Source organism: Mya arenaria, chromosome 15 (assembly GCF_026914265.1).
Source record: "Mya arenaria isolate MELC-2E11 chromosome 15, ASM2691426v1".
Taxonomy (NCBI): Eukaryota; Metazoa; Mollusca; class Bivalvia; order Myida; family Myidae; genus Mya; species Mya arenaria.
Genome location: NC_069136.1, coordinates 17,295,811 through 17,301,978, shown reverse-complemented (window position 1 = coordinate 17,301,978; position 6,168 = coordinate 17,295,811).

Below are 6,168 nucleotides of genomic sequence, written 5' to 3'. Positions count from 1 at the left end.
TAAAAAAGACAGGTGCTTTTATAAAGTAAATATGACGTTACGTCATTTTACTTCAGACTGTGCCATTTGCTTTAGGGCTGTGCTATCATTAGTTTTTTTCAAACGACCGATGAGTTTACGAGACGTTTCTTATACATCTGTATTATTTTCATCAAGTTTGACGCAATTATGATTGGAGATTTACAATGATGGTGATCGTATCCGATATTTTTTTCACATGAAGGGCAAATTATTTTATGTGCATGCGCACCGTAAGGCGATAGTATGATGGTAAAAACATGACAGAATGATGGTGAAAACGCGACAGTACGATTATTAAAACAAAACAATCAATGATGTAAATCCCACATACCCATGATGAAAACATGACAGTAAGAAAGTGAAAACATGACAGTACAATGACAAAAACATAACAGTACGATGACAAAAAAGGCAGTAGTGCCATGCTGAAAACATGACATTCCGATGTTAAAAACATGACAGTACTATGGTGAAAACATGACAGTACATGACATTACCATGGTGGTAACATGACAGTACGATTGTGAAAACATGGCATTACCATGACAAAAACCTGACAGTACATTAGTGAAACATGACAGTACGATGGCAAAAAAAGGCAACAGTACCATGGTGAAAACATGGCATTACGATAGTGAAAACAAGACAGTACGATGGAATAAACATGACATAACCGTGATGAAAACTTGACAGTACGATGGTGAAAACAAGACAGAATGATGGCTAAAAGGCGCAGTCCCATGACGAATAAAATACATTACGATGGTGAAACATAAAAGCAGGATGGTGAAAACATGACAGTACAATTGTGAAAACATGACAGTAAAATGATGAAAAGGAGACAGTATGATGGTGAAAAAAGACAGTACGATGGCGAAAAGGCGACAGTCCTATGTAGAAAACATGACAGTACGATAAAACATGACAGTACGATGGTGAAAACATGACAGTACGATGGTGAAAACATGACAGTACCATGATGGAAACATGATAGTACAATTGTGAAAACATGTAGTTACCATGACAAAAACATGACAGTGCGTTAGTGAAAACATGACAGTAAGATGGCGAAAAAGGTAACAGTACCATGGTGAAAACATTGCATTACGATAGTAAAAATATGATAGTACGATGGCATAAACATGACATAACCATGGTGAAAACATGACAGAACGTTGGTGAAAATATGACAGTACGATGGCGAAAACATTACGGTACGATGATGAAAACAATGACAGTACGATGGTGAAAACTTGATAGTATAGTGGTGAAAACGCGACAGTACGATGGTGAAAACATGACGGTACGATGATGAAAACAATGACAGTACGATAGCGAAAAAATGACATTACAATGGTAAAAACGCGACAGTACTATCGTGAAAACAAGACAAAATGATTGGGAAAAGGCGCAGTCCCATGATGAAGAAAATACATTACGATGGTGAAACATAAAAGCAGGATGGTGAAAACATGACTGTACAATTGTGAAAACATGACAGTAAAATGGTGAAAAGGCGACAGTATGATGGTGAAAAAAGACAGTACGATGGCGAAAAGGCGACAGTTCTATGAAGAAAACATGACAGTACGATAAAACATGACAGTACGATGGTGAAAACATGACAGTTCGATGGTGAAAACATGACAGTACCATGATGGAAACATGACAGTTCAATTGTGAAAACATGTAATTACCATGACAAAAACCTGACAGTGCGTTAGTGAAAACATGACAGTAAGATGGCAAAAAAGGTAACAGTACCATGGTGAAAACATTGCATTACTATAGTGAAAATATGACAGTACGATGGCATAAACATGACATAACCATGGTGAAAACATGACAGAACGTTGGTGAAAACATGACAGTACGATGGCGAAAACATGACGGTACGATGATGAAAACAATGACAGTACGATGGTGAAAACTTGACAGTATAGCGGTGAAAACGCGACAGTACGATGGTGAAAACATGACGGTACGATGATGAAAACAATGACAGTACGATAGTGAAAAAATGACATTACAATGGTACAATGGTAAAAACGCGACAGAACTATGGTGAAAACAAGACAGAATGATTGCGAAAAGGCGCAGTCCCATGATGAAGAAAATACATTACGATGGTGAAACATAAAAGCAGGATGGTGAAAACATGACAGTACAATTGTGAAAACATGACAGTAAAATGGTGAAAAGGAGACAGTATGATGGTAAAAAGGCGACAGTCCTATGTAGAAAACATGACAGTACGATAAAACATGACAGTACGATGGTGAAAACATGACAGTACGATGGTGAAAACATGACAGTACCATGATGGAAACATGACAGTACAATTGTGAAAACATGTAGTTACCATGACAAAAACCTGACAGTGCGTTAGTGAAAACATGAAAGAAAGATGGCAAAAAAGGTAACAGTACTATGGTGAAACAAGCATAACGATAGTGAAAATATGACAGTACGATGGCATAAACATGACATAACCATGGTGAAAACATGACAGAACGTTGGGGAAAGCATGACAGTACGATAGCGTAAACATTAAGGTACGATGATGAAAACATTGACAGTATAGTGGTAAAACATGACAGTATAGTGGTGAAAACGCGACAGTACGATGGTGAAAACATGACGGTACGATGATGAAAACATTGACAGTACGATGGCGAAAATATGACATTACAATGGTAAAAACGCGACAGTACTATGGTGAAAACCAGACGGAATGATTGCGAAAAGGCGACAGTCCCATGATGAAAAAAAATACATTACGATGGTGAAACATAAAAGCAGGATGGTGAAAACCTGACAGTATGATGGTGTAAACATGACAGTAAAATGATTAAAAGGCGACAGTACGATGGCGAAAAGGCGACAGTCCCATGTAGAAAAAATGACAGTACGAAGGTGAAAACATGACAGTAAAATGGTAAAAATGCGACAGTACAATGGTGAACACAAGACAGTAAGATGGCGAAAAGAAGACAGTCGAATGCTTAAAACATGACAGTACGAAGGTGAAAACATGACAGTACGATGGTGAAAACATGATAGTACGTTGATGAAAACAAGGCAGTATACTGGTGAAAACAAGACAGTACAATGGTGAAAACAAGACAGCATAATGGCGAAAAGGCGACAGTGCCATGGTGAAAACATGACATTACACGTTGAAAACATGATAGTTCGTTGGTGAAACATGACAGTACGATGGCAAAAAGGCGACAGTCCCATGATGACAGTACGATGTTGAAAATGTGACAGTACGAAGGTGAAAACATGACAGTATGATGGTCAAAACGCGACAGTACGATGGTGAAAAGAGGACAGTACGATGTTCAAAACATAACAGTACGATGATGAAAACGCAACAATAAGAAGTTCTTAAAGTGTAAATGTGATGCTAAAAAAAGAAATGAATATCAAAAAAATTCTGAAACGAAAACTTGTAATTTTATGCTGCTGATTATATATAGTTTACTTACGGTTACAAAATAATAGTAATGCATAGATTGTACCTAAAACATACGTTTGCTGCATTCAATATTACGGAGGTAACGTTCATTTACATAGACACTGCATACTTGTATATCAACGTAATGCACCAGTCAATTGTAACCACGCCCCAACCCCCCCCCCTCCTCCCAGGTCCGTGGATTAGCGGGGACTTTGACTTTTGGTCCAGCCATGATCCCCGTCCTTCGGGGAAAAACTAGTGGTAAAATCCTCGCAAAATTCCCCCGCACCCAAGTAAAGACTATTCCTGGCTATTTTTGGCGCAAAGACAAAACCACATCATTCACCCGGCACTACCGGGCTACCTGAAAGGTAAAAATACGGCCCATTTCCCCGGCTATCCCGCCGGATATGTGGGAGGGGGCGTGGTTATAAATTGACTGGTGAAAAAGCTTATACACTTTCTTAACATCTTAATCTTTCAGTATGTTCCTAGATTTTTCCAACGAAAAATGAGAATCGTTAAATTAACCATAGTAAAGGCACTCGCCGCACTGAATCAAAATGTAATATTGTTATGATAAGTAAAACCAATGCTTGAAACATAAACAAATGTACCTGTCACTCTAGTGAATTGTTAAATTGATTTTACGGTGATGCAATTGTAATACATATGTATTATTATATTAAGGCATACGCAATCTTTTTGTTTGCAACAGATTACTAAGACTATCTATGTTACTTGCGTCATCATGAGATCACATTGAAGACTTATACATGAAGTCATTAATCAAACATCTTTTCCTGTGCAAGAGTTCTTATACACGTTAACATTGGTTCATCTACTTTAAACGCTGGTCCCTATGCTAATTTTGTACAATATTGAAATAATCTTGTCAGCGGCCTCCCGGGGAGCCAATTTATTATCTTGATAATGAATGGAAAACAACAGTTTCTTTAAGATATATATTTCTTCGATCATACTTATTGAAGTATTTTATAAAAGTTGTTTATCTGCCAAGCTTTATTCTTACAGAAGAAGATTTGCAATGGAGCAAATCTAAAATGTTAACTGTTAGATAGTCAGTTAAGTTACCGTGTTTCTTTAGACGTCGTATAGACGCCTATTTCATGTGACTATAATATCGATTTTATTTCGGACTTTAATAGTATAATTGGAACAATCGTGTAGTTTAAAACATAGTACATGTATGTAATTAAAGTTGGTATGGCACTTTGTTTTATTGCAAAAGTCCCAATTTTATTATGTCTCTATTCTGTTTGCACTTAACCAAACATTTTTCGGCAAAAAATTAAAAGTCATGTTCTTACATATTTTCGTGTCAATATTTTGAACACCGTTGTTCGTTGCAATGTGACGTACCATTGCTAAAGTTGAATGCTCTTTGGACATGATAATACTTATAATAATATTAATCATCATCATAAGCATAATCATTAAATTATTATTGTTATCATTATTATTTCCATCGTTATCAGCAGATTCGTAATAGTTCTTGTCTTCAATATCATGTTCATTTTGTCATCACCGTTGTCATAATCCTTTTGATTGTTGTCGCAACCATTGACGACGTGGTCGTCTTTGTATTTATGTTTATCGTATATTCATGTCTATATGAATATAACAATGTCAAGATTAAGGTTATGTGTCTGGAACTCTACATTTTAACATCCATATAAAAACGAACACGTACAGACAGAAGAAACATACGCACGGACATATGGACCGATGAACGAACAAACACGCACGCATACATATAACGTCCTGCATTATCAAGTTGCTATTAATGACCTTCAATGATTAATGCTTTATGATATTGAGCTGTACATAAAGTAATTTAAAAAATTGTGTTGCACATCAAAACGCGTTCGTATAACAATTATAATAATGATGTTAATACTTCCATTAGCTGTGTCTGTGATAAGTTACACGTGTAACATACACATATATCAATATCAATGTTCATGCTTTTAGTCTGAAACTATGAAAAGGAGCATACACCACAAATTGACGCGATCAGACGGATGAAAACAGTTTTATCCTGTTATTGTTTCGGTTTAAAATCGACTTCTTTTTTGAAATTACAGACGGAAGGATTGAGTTCTCAATCAAATTCAAGTTCTTACATGTACAAGATATATTGTTTGATATTTACTTAGGTAGCGCCCATTCTAACAGTACCAGTATCAATGCTGTTGAATAAAGAGAAAACAAGTGCATATATAGAGGGAGATGAGTATAATGTACACGTATTGTTAAATAAAATTGTAGATGGTGCTTTTTAACTAAGTAGGGCTGATACAATATAGGGCATAACGAGTTCTGGTTATACACAGCTATAAACAGCTCGGGACTCGAACCCTCAACCCCCTGCTTGCAAGTCAGGTGCTTAACCACTATGAGCTACCTGAAGGGTTGGTATACTTCTGTAAGGGCAATCAACAAATCAACAAATCGATCCGATGACCCAAAACTATACAAATGTGCATTCATATTAACAATAACCTGTGTTAAATTAAACAGATAATAAAATATGTTACCTTTGACCATTCATATACATTTGACATTATGCAGTTGCAATGCGATCTGTATGAGACAAGAAATGGGGAAAAGGTTTTTGTTATCCATGCTTATTAGTCATTTGTTTCAGCTTTAGTCAC